This window comes from Xiphophorus maculatus, chromosome 19 (assembly GCF_002775205.1).
Source record: "Xiphophorus maculatus strain JP 163 A chromosome 19, X_maculatus-5.0-male, whole genome shotgun sequence".
NCBI lineage: Eukaryota > Metazoa > Chordata > Actinopteri > Cyprinodontiformes > Poeciliidae > Xiphophorus > Xiphophorus maculatus.
This window is the reverse complement of record NC_036461.1, coordinates 6,485,938-6,497,744: the sequence shown is the minus strand read 5'-3', so window position 1 is coordinate 6,497,744 and position 11,807 is coordinate 6,485,938. Positions and strand designations below refer to the sequence as shown.

Sequence of the window (11,807 nt, the reverse complement as noted above, 5' to 3'; positions counted from 1 at the left end):
GACGCTGCCCTCTAGTGGAAATCAATGGAAATACATCACACTGCAAAGTTTTTAATTCATTGAGTTGAGTCTTAAATGAAAGTGCATGAAAGGTATGAGAGTGGCCATCACAGACACTAAGATAAATCAATGTTGAACTTTTCCCACCTTTATTGTTATCTATGCACTGTTATACTTCATCAAATCTTTTTTTATATATAAAGGGCTTAAATAGCATAGCAGAATATGTATGTGCTCCTTTTCATAACTGTGAAACTGTGTTTGGAATTAACTAGCCTGTTCAAACTGATGTCTAAAGGAGTCATGTCATCATTTAGGATACCTTTTATAAATACCAAACAAAGCAGGGCAAGTTCTGATATTTTCTTAGTCACATCTCAGAGCAAAGTCTTAATGGTACACAGAGAGCTTCTATCACACAGATCTCACTGTCCATTAGTATCAGTCAGGAGACTGATACAAACAATTTCCTGACTGATGGAATGTTTGTTTGACAAACATTCATTCTCCTGACAAATGACTGTGTCTGGCATATCTGAAGTCCAGATCTACTAGATCTGGACTTCAGATCTGCCATGGAACAATGAAGAGTGCCATCAAGAATTGGAGGAAATTTTGTGCAACACTGCCGAGACCTTTCCCTCCACAATGGATTACAATCTGTAAATTGGTGTGTAAAGGACTATGTACAACGATATCCCTGAAATCTGACAGATTTGGAGCATTTGTGCAAAGAACATTGTGAAATCATTGCCACTGCCCACTTCATGAAGAAGACAATGTTGTATTTCAAAAGGCCTTCTGCATTTCCATCAGAAAAACAACTTTGGGAATGTTGTTCAACAACTTCCTTTGCTTTTCCTCCTACCCAGTTTTCTCCCTCCCCTGGTGACAAACTAATTCCTGTAGCAGCTCATCGTGTCACAATCTGTTTGCCTCACACCTGGAGTGGCCAGTAACGTCGTCTCCAACACAAGACTGTTGGAACAAACTGTAAGTTTGCTTGATTTTAGGTTGTACTTTATCTTTAACTCTTTGTTTGATTCTGTTTTTTGATTGAAGGAGAAAACACTTTCTCTTTATTTTAACACATTGTATTGTTTTTTCTATTCTGAAGAGAAATGCAGAGGATTACTAACATATAGAATAACTTAACAAATCATGAGTATTTTGTTTTCTCATAAAACCGATTAATATTTCTAATATCTTGAACTCAACCTTTGGTTTCACCATAAAACTCAAAAACAAAAACTTCCTGTTGACTCTGTTGAAATTAGTTTGATTGTACTTAAGTTATACTTTGATGGAATATATAATAGATGTTTTAGAGGCCTATTAGGTGCTTTTTTAAAAAATATACTGAATATGCTGAAAGTTCATGATAGTTTTACATAAAAAATAGAACATCATCATTTCACTTAAGGACATTAAACGTCAACAAGTCCTGTAATGAGTCCTGGAAACCACCGTTGAGAACAGAATGCTGCAGAACCGCATCAGCTACAGAAAGAAGGAACAAATTTTCAACTGAAATGTTTCCTTGTTGGCACTAACTCTCTAACCACAAGAATTATGATGCATAAAAAGCCTCAAGTTGTGATCAAAGCACAAGGAAGTGTTTTTATAACCATGAACTGACCACGGAGATTTTAAGCTGTGATTAATTTAATCATGAAGTTTTACAAAGTGTCAAGTAAATGTCTGACAAATGTCTGGATGATGCTTTGGTGGTAAACACACTTTACTGCCATATTTTCTCATGATGTTGATCCATAATTGAGTTTCGTGTTCCTGGATTCCAGGTAACAGATACCTTTGAAGAAATATTTAGTCTGAAGGTATAATTTATTTAATTCTGAGTATATTATAGCCATTGCATAACAAAACTTTAGACTGTTATCCTCTTTGCGCTATGAAATCTAACATTTATTCCTAGTCAGATTTTCTGTTATAAAGTCATCCATAATCTAATGAGTAATTTTGAGTTTGATACTGTGAACATGGATAAAGTTCTTTCAGATGTTGAACTGAGTTATTGTGGAGTAGGTATCACAGTTTGCCAATGCAGGCTGCAGCTCCATGGCGCCATCTAGTGGACTGATAGTTGAAGTACAGCAGTCTCCTCTACCTAACTCTTATCTGACTTAATTCAGCTGACACTGACTTTTTACAGCAAATCTGACCCAAAGAATGATCATAGCCACCGTGTGAAAAACTGATTTGTGTTTCCCCTGCAGATTAAAAAGGAAACTGTGAGCAGATGTGGATGAAAATTCAACATCATGGCTCAGAAAAGAAATAAAAGGTCAGATGATCATCTCTGGCTTCTCACAGCTTTTATTTCATACACAGTTCATATAAAGAAATAAGACAAAACAATAAATTCCCAGTATTTAACACATTTTTACATCTTTATTTAACAAACAGGTCACAGATGTGTTCTAATTTTATAATACAATTAAAATTGTAAGACATATTTTTCATTTTTAAATGTGTTCAACTGATGACTGTGATATTCATTTCCATGTCTGAAACCATTAATGTATTTCAGTGAACTACAACATGGCCCAGAATAAAGTAGTGATAACAACGTCTCTAGTTTGAGTTAACAAAATAAAGATTTATTAGTCCAGTAAGGAAAACAAAGGTGGAAAAATGTTGTCTAACAGGAAGTAACTTGGAGACCTAAAAGACCAAAACCAAAACAGAAATTAAAAGAGTTCTCTTTAAATAATAAAATTATTATTAAATGCTGGCAAGATTTTTTTTTTTTACCAGTAAAATATATTTTAGACTCAGATACTCTTCTAAATCTGAGGTACTGCACCTCCAGTTTATCTTTAAGTTCTACATTTCAATAACATTGATTGTCCAGTATTTATAGAATCTCATTCAACATTAGTTTTTTATTCAGGTTTCATCGGCGGTCAAAATCTAAACTCAGTGATGCCTCACTGAGTTTATGTCTCTACCCCACATCATCACTGAACCCATCAAAGGGAGACATCATTGGATTCAGCAGTGATTTGTCCAAAGACAAATCAGAACAAACTTCATCCTCAGACAGGTGAGCTGATTGTGACTGTGTAAAATTTAAATAACATGGATCTCTGTGGGCTGATTGATTTATTGATGGATTTTATGTTTTTTTGACACTTTCAAAAAACTTTCTCTGGCAGTTTCCCAATTACTCTGTTTTTAAACCATCTTACATAAAATGTATTTACCAGTATTTACGGTTCAAAGTGATTGTCTGTCCACTGTCTCCTCATAGGATGTGTAACATGATCCAATCGGCCCGATTCCTTTAACAGATCACTAACTGATGTTTAATGATCAACTGAATTTAATTACATTGTATGAAAACTTCAGCTTTCATCTGATGTGACTGTATGATTGGGTTGCAATAGAATTAGTTTTACTGATTTTAATATAATTTGCACTGAAATGTATGAATACTTAAGAGGGGATTGCCACTACATAATTAATCTGAACTGATATAAACTGAACAGTAAAATATTTGAAGTATATATAAGTATTCAGGGCTGCACAGTGGCACAGTTGGTTTCACTGTTGCCTTGCAGCAAGAAGGTCCTGGGTTTGATTCCCGACCCGGGGTCTTTCTCTGTTCTCCCTGTGCATACATGGATTCTCTCTGGTTTTCCTCCTATAGTCCAAAAACATGACTGTCAAGTTAATTGGTCTTTTCTAAATTCTCCCTAAGTGTGTGTGTGTGTGTGTGTGTGTGTGGGTGTGTGCGTGTGGGTGTGTGGGGGGGGCGGGGGGGTGCATGGTTGTGTGTCCTGTCTGTCTCTGTGTTGCCCTGCGACAGACTGGCGACCTGTCCAGGTGACCCCGCCTCTTGCCCGGAACGTTCGCTGGAGATGGGCACCAGCACCCCTCCTGACCCCACTAGGGACAAGAGTGTAAGAAAATGAATGAATGAATGAATGAATGAATGAATGAATGAATGGATGGATGGATGGATGGATAAGTATTCATGCAAAAACATTTTTACTAACTGTGAGTCAATGTGATTTTCCAACCAACTAACCCTCACCTTCCAACAGGTGAGCTGTTTCTAAACCCTTTGCCCCAACACTTCTTCAGACACATTTTACAAGAAAATAAACAATTTCATTTAAATAGAAAAAGTCTTTGTATATGTACTGTATATGAAAGGACCACGGATTACTATTTTCTGAAAATTCTGGCTCTGTCACATATTTATGATTTATTTTAAACAAAATTGAGAATCCAACGAGGAATAAATGTTCTTAGTTATAAACCAGGTTGCATAAATATATATTTTTTTGATGATTATGAAGTTGTTTTACAGCTAGATATTTTCAGATGCAAGCTTAACTTTATTAACTTTTCTTTTTAAGTTCTTAGATATTTATCTAACCTCTTCCAACATTTTTTTTTTATCAGAATGCATAAGACACGTCTCCCTCGGCCCTTCAGAAGAGATTTCTCCAAGGAGAGGAGTCCTGACTTTAGTTCAAGGGTTCCTTCCTCACCAGTGAGGTGAGTTGTAATTAATTTGATGTACGCTGATTTAGCGGGTAATTTCTTGCTAGCATGTTTTTTCACATGAGCTGACTCTTTTAAAAGACTTCCCTGTGTTCTTATGTGAAATTGTTTTGTGTTAACTTTCTACAAACAGTAAAAGTGTAAAGAATGAAGGGTTTAACATTTTTGATATGGTTGATCTCGGACCTCACAAATTAGTGTGTGACCCTAAAGAACTATTCTTTTCAGTCAGTTATTGTTCCTATAGTTGTCCAGGGTAACAAGATTCACCAACCATTATGGTCAGGAGTGATTGATGATTAAGTTTGAACAAAAACAGAGAAGGAAGCCAATTAAAAAGAACTTCAGCTAAGCATCAGTTTACATCCGCTAGTTTTTATGTTTGTAGGAAGACTAACTGGCATGCACAAATCCATCGATGGATGACTAACTTGTTAAATCTGAGGCAAGATTCTTGTACAGCAATGTTCGCGCTATTGCAAAGCTCATAATATTTAATAATTTATTTGTACTAATCACGGCCACCTTCTATGATGCGAATATCAAAACAGTTGAAATGTGTGGTAGTAGCTCATTTTATTGTTTTAAGTCTCAAAACAATTTCCAAGTTTAGTTAGTTAACTCAATCAGTAACATTTAATCAAGACTGCTCAGTCTGTGGGACTCTCAACAGAAAAAAAGTGTACATGATTCACTGGGATGTAAATTTTTAAACTAACAGTAAAACGTTTTAAAATTTATAAAAATTATTTGACAACTTTTTCAGCTCGGTTATCAAAAGGTATATTTTTGTGAAAAACTTGCAACAACATTGATATATTCCAGCTTGTCAGAAGAGATGAAAAGTGCATATCATTTTACGATCACAGTAAAAAGGTTTCATCTACTGTATGTCTTGGCCTTTTTCTGAGAGCTACAGTTACTTGATTATGACAGACTACGGCCAGACCAAGAGTTTTTTTTTGCTTGTTTGCTTTAAATATGACAGTAAAGTTGTAATAATACAAGAATATAGCTAGTTTTATGAAGATTGACTCTTTTAACACATCAGAATTAAATCATAAGTCGCAGAACTTAGAATTGATTGTTTAAAGAACTGTTTATTTCAAGGAACCAGACTTGCTGAGCTGGTAACGTCAGCGTTACCAGCTATTAAAATTATGTTTTTTTTCTCATCTTTTAATGACTTTATAGTAGATCTACTCTTGCAATATGATTTTTTTGTGGTGCAAAAAGTGGGTATGCATTGTATGCAACACATAGGGGCGCTGCACTAGAGTGGGCACCAAAACGATGTGGGAGGGGACATTTTTTTCTAGTCGGCATTTTCTGTATTGAACAGCTGTTTGCATGTATGAAATGATTAACAGAGGAACAGCATTAATTAGGAGCCCCTCCGCTCTTTTACCTCCTCTCCCGTCGCTTCTCCTACACAGGTCGCTTAGGCACACACCCCTTCAAGAACACACTTAGGCATGTTTTTATTTTCTTTTAAATTAGAAATGTTTATTTTACAACAGGGATCTAAAGAGGGAAAAAAAACTATCCAGGGAGCAAAATAGAAAATGGTAGAGGAATAAAGATGTTGGGAGGGATGAAGAAAAGCTTTTCAAAGTGGTTGATAGACAGTAGGTCATGTTATTATCGACATATTCAGGTTAGCTTAAGCCAGTATAAAATGACAGATTGCTGTTGTTGTCTTGCAACTATTTGCATAGTTATTGGCCTATTTATAATATAACAGATAATAAAAAGCAAAATAAAGATTTAGGTTTATGTGTGTATTAAACAAATTAGTCTACAGTGTCACTACAGCCTGTAGACTCATAAAGGTTGGTGATGCTTGTTATAGAACTTGGCAGGAGGACACTTGAGTTTAAATGTCTTTACTCAGGATAGCATCTCTGCAGTGGTGTTGTCATATATCAGAACAGATGCAGTGTCCAGTCAGTAATTGTTATCCAACAAGGATATCAATTAAAATTAAAGTTTCATTTTTCTATATGGTTTGACTGCTGTATTTTTAAAACCTACTTAACACAAAATTCATGTCATTCAGCTTTGAAGAAGACATGAAAAGAGGACGACCAAGGAAGAATCAGCACAGACAGTGAAAGGCAACAGGTTGGTCTAATATTAGGTGGAAGTGAGGGAACACCTACTTAATGTCAAACAATAATTTTTAAACATTATTTTTAAAAACTGTACTACGGTCTTGTGGAGATTATCCTTTCTCCAGCTAGGTTTGTAATGTATGAGGTTGAAGAAGAGTCAGTGAGCTGAATTTAAGACTAAAATGCAGCACAGGTCCATTTTCATGCTTTCCTAATCTAATAATAATAACCTAACTAATTTGTTTATGGTGAATCATAAAGCTGATCATTTGTAGAACATGGCTCACCAACGCTATGTTTCTTTTTACATTACATAACTGATATTTTGCATTTTTTTTCAGGACTCATCTGCAGTCAAAACCTGATGATGTCTCCTACAGAAGTGAGGGAGACATCACTGTTACACGTTTCAGATGGATCGAAACAATTGCAACAAGTGATGTTTATTGTGATGTCTCCGCTTCACCTTTCCTTTGAATGGAAAACCTGGAAACATTAATAAATTGCCTCAGTGAATGAAGGATCGGCTGCTGTTTTCTTCCCCAAACTCTGTCTTTATATTACAAATTCTGAAAATTATGAAATCATGAAATCATAAAATCGTACAATAAACATTCCTTGGTGTAATCATGTCCAGTGTCCTTTTGTTATTTTAAAACAACCATAAAGCATCCACTTCAATGAACAGCATCAGTTCCCATCAGGAGTGACAGCATCAAATGTTAAATCAAAACATTTCAACAATAAATTTAAATCTCATAGATTTACATGAAAAAAACCCACCCATTTCTCAAGTGCAGCAATATTTTTAGGGTGCTAATTCCTTTGAATTGTAATTATGCTGAAAGCGTTAATCATGTTACCACTTATATAATTAAACATGGACATATTTAGATGACCGAATACATTTTAAGCTCTCATTGGCTTTGAATAAGCCAATAAGACTGACTGTAGAATTAAACAGTGAAATCAATTACACAGTGAATTTAGAGTAAGCAAACACGGATGACGATGTAGAAGCAATAGTGAAGTCTCTGGACTCATTTTAAGCAATAAAAGACGTAACAAAAAGAAAGGGTGTTGAATAAAAGACTGTGGGAGCAGCAAATCTATTTGCTGCACTATGCACTAACCTGGGCTCTCGGTTGCGTGATGTTAGCTGTTTGGGATTCCCCTTAGTGCTTACGTCACCGCGCTTTCTGATTGGCTACCGCAGGCTGAGTTCTCCCTCCCAGTCAAGGAAAACCACACATCCTGCGATAATCGGGCCAAGACTGAATATGCCCGATTTTAGATCGAAGTGGCCGTAATGTTCTACCGACTGGACCAGATCAGTCCTGACACACCTCACACTACTGGAGGATCGGTTACGATTATCGCAAGTGGCAACCTTAAAACTCCGAACGTTCTAAGATTGCCATAAGAGAAAAATCGGGGCAAAAAACTGAACTTATGCTAAGTTCCTAAAAGAGATCAGAGAAAGAAAATTTGACACAAGCAAAAAACAAAAAGTCAACTTAACCCTGGCTACTAGTCAAGAATATAGCTCAACAAGTTCCCATTGCTCCTCCTCCCACCTCTAGGTGACATTCCTGTAAGCAGCTCACCTGTTTCACTGTCTACTGGGCTCACACTTTGAGTGGAGAGTTTCTTATTCTTCTCTTTCAATGCTTAAGACTGTTTGAAGTAAGTTTGCTTTGTTTTATACTGAACTTTGAATTAAGGACTTATAACTCAAGTTACTGAATGTGCTGAGTGGTTGTAGTTCTTGTTAAGCTAAAAACAATAAGGTGATATTTGTAAAAAAAAAAAAAAAAATTGTCAATGAGCCTCTTAAAAGTTAAACCCATGGGAATACCAGACTTACAGAACAGGAAAAACTAGTTTAAGTCTGGCTTCTGAGTTTCAGTATGTTGCTCATTTTGATTAGAAGAGAATAAATGTAGTCATTTTATCTCCTTTATTTAAGGCCCTTTACCTGACGAAATCCATCACTAATTGCATTTCCAGTCCTAAAATCAGCAGCAAACTAATTGAGTATGAGACTTAGAACGTCGATAAGTCTTTAATGTATCATCTCTTGCCTGAAAAGGTTCAAATGGTAATTTGAGTAAATGTGAATAAACTAAAGCTCCACTTCAGTATAAATCTCAGTGGCATTTTTGCTTGAAAGGAATTGGAACAATAATCATCTCGTCATGGTTTGAGTCTTCTGTGTGTTTATTTTTGAGTTTCTTTGTCTCTGAGCCTCTGTGTTGTCCTGTCTCCCCTTGATTATTCCCAGGTGTGTCTCGTTCCCTGATTACCTCTTGTGTATTTAGTGACACCTGTGTCTCTGTGGGGTCCTCCGTGTCTGTCTAGTTTCCAGTTGTGTTGTGGATTGTGTTGTTCATTGCTCTCTGCTTCTCTGTGTTCTGAACTTTTGGATTTGCATCCTATTAAATCATCTATTTTATGTCTACCTGGGTTTGCTGCCTCTGCCTCACCACCACTCACACCGCTAAACCTGACAGTAGGACCCGACCAAGTAACTATGGTGAGGCATGCCGTTCACGGAGAATTTCATCTCAAATATGGACCCAGCGCATTGGGATGATTTATTATTTAACATCAGAGACTTTGTAGAGATTGTTGCAAAGCCATATTTCGCCCCCAGACGCCTCGGGGTAGCCACCAGGCTACTCCTGGTACTGGAAGGATGGTCAGACCAACTCCAGTCCCTGGGGTTGGCAAGGCTACAGCAGGAGGCAGAGTAGGAACGCCAGGCAGCTCTAGCCTTCATGGCTGGCGACCCTCTGCCTCCAGAGCCGGACTTCCTCTCCACCAGCCCAGCTCCAGCGTCTCCGGGACCAGCACCTCCTCTCGCTCCAGAGATAGCTGCCACTCCTGCAGCTCCCGCGTCCCCGGAGCCCGCATCAGCCACCGCTGCAGCCTCCGTTCCTGCCTCAGTTCCTGTGGCTATGGGCTTCCAGGTGGCCAGGCTGGCACCTGGCCGACAGGCGTCCAAGTTGGTGGCATGGCCTGCCCCAGTTAGTGGGTTATCGCTTTCTAGTGCTTCATTCGAGTCCCCGCCTCCTGGTGTTTCCAGTGACTCCATGTCTCCCCGTAGTGGTTCCAGTGCCCTCTCTGAGTTTCTGCCCCCTAGTGGTCCCTATGTTCCTTCGTCGACCCCTAGTGGCCCTTCGTTGCTTCCTAGTGTTCCTCTCGAGTCCCCGCCTCCTAGTGCTTCCAGTGACTCCCCGTCTCCCCCCAGTGGTTCCAATGCCCTCTCCGAGTTTCTGCCCCCTGGTGCTCCCAAGTCTCCGCCCCCTAGTGCCTTCTGCGTTTTCCGCCCACCCTGGTTGGGCTGATTTTTTTGTTGTTTCTGGACTCTTGGCCCCTTCCTGTGCCACCGCCCACCTTTTTGGGTAGTTTTTTGTTTTTTCGGACTCTGGCCCCACTTTTCAGTAAGCCTAGATTGTTGTATTTAAAAGCTTTTCTTTCTATTGGTTCAGAGTATCATTTTTGGATTAGCTGTATGCAAAAAAAGGTAAACATCAGACATACTTGAGGTTCCATATATAAGAGATTTTTCCAGCAGTTTCACATGCTGCATTAAGATACAACTAGTACACCAAGTTTTCTAAATGCCAAACAATTGCCATACTTACATTTCTCAGGAAATGTAAGTATGTTTTTCATTTGATTTCAGAAAACAAAGCAGCACACGGTGAACCATCTTCACAGTTTTACATCTCCAGAAGTCATCTCATTTTGAGGTGTCAATAAATTATCTTTTATTGTCTTCATTCTCTCCATCAGATTCCTGTCAACTCACAATCGATACAAACACTGTACACCAAGAACTTCAACTCTTTAAAAACAACAAGAATGTGGAACACAAGGAGGGAAAAAATACATATCCTGATCATCCAGACAGATTTGAAGATCTCTGGCCTCAACTTCTGTGTTCAGATGGTCTGAGTGGTCATTGTTACTGGGAGGTTAAGTGGAGTGGGACTGTTTTTATATCAGTGAGTTACAGAAGCATTGCAAGGAAAGTAGACAATGAAAAATCTGCATTTGGATGAAATGATCAGTCCTGGAGTCTGGAGTGTGCTGATCGTCATGGTTACTCTGTCTGGCACAATAACAATAAGACATGCATCTCATCTTCATCCCCCATGCTTTATTATCCTTCATGACCTTCTCTTTCTCTTAAAAAGTAGGAGTGTATGTGGACTGTGATGCTGGTATCCTGTCCTTCTACAGAGTGTTATCTGGAAAACTGATCTACCTTCACACCTTCAACACTTCATTCAAGGAAACTTTATCCTGGATTTACAGTCTGACCTGGTTCCTCAGTGTGTCTTTGTTGAGAAAAAAAATCTCCACTTTCCTTCATTTCTCAAATCATTTGCAAAACTATATGAGCATTTCTCAAAACGTTTAGTACAAAAAGCAAAACAACATGAATTGCCTGCAAAAGCCATTTCTCATTTCTCTCTTAGATGATCTTTCAAAGGTCAGTGCCTGCTTATGACAAGTCCTTGTTTCATTTGTACAGATGAGACAGTCAAACTGATTACCGTAGTCATGTTGCAGGTATAACTGTGTACTCTGGAGGGATGTTCTGTTGTAAACTATAAACATTGATCACAAATATTGTAAATTGTAATTGTGAGAGGTCAATGGCATTAGACTGGACAACATTTATATTTTGTAGAATAGAAAATGTAGTTCCTCTGTTACATCATTACTTTTTGGTTTTTTCTTTGTTGCCTTTTTGTGTAATAACAGACATTTCTTGTAATATATCTAGGTATTTACTTGAATTGTTGTTCGACCTTCAACAACAATTAACGAACATTTCAACATGTTCGTTATGATTATTATTCTCTTGTAGTCTGTGATCCTTTTTTGTTTTAGATAGAAATGTGATATTAATTTCATAAACACTAAAACATCCTATTCTCCAAAAATGATAATATCTCTTCTCACATGTTCTACTGAAACAGAAATGAGCAAACAATGTCTTAAATATTTTTGTTCAGGAAATAGCTTAAAGAAATCCTGATGATGCCGATTAGACAACAGTTGACTGATATTTCTCCAACTGTAACCAGGTAACTTTTATCAACAACTGTAACCAGGTAACATCTCAGGTTGTTGTCACAA

At 37.7% G+C, this 11,807-nt stretch overlaps 1 long non-coding RNA gene and 1 pseudogene across 2 annotated transcripts; both read left to right on the top strand.

Annotated features, from left to right (window-relative positions):
* Positions 1-890: 890 nt before the first annotated feature.
* On the top strand, positions 891-7,282 carry LOC102230768. 2 transcript variants are annotated; one of them, XR_002754464.1, is made up of 6 exons: positions 891-993; positions 2,238-2,305; positions 2,915-3,067; positions 4,435-4,530; positions 6,596-6,660; positions 6,992-7,282. It is a non-coding gene; the product is annotated as an uncharacterized LOC102230768 (long non-coding RNA). The 2 variants fall into 2 exon arrangements; XR_002754465.1 differs by having other exon boundaries at positions 2,903-3,067.
* A 2,148-nt stretch (positions 7,283-9,430) lies between these two features.
* Positions 9,431-11,748, top strand: LOC111612220 (annotated as a pseudogene).
* The last annotated feature ends 59 nt before the right edge of the window (positions 11,749-11,807 follow it).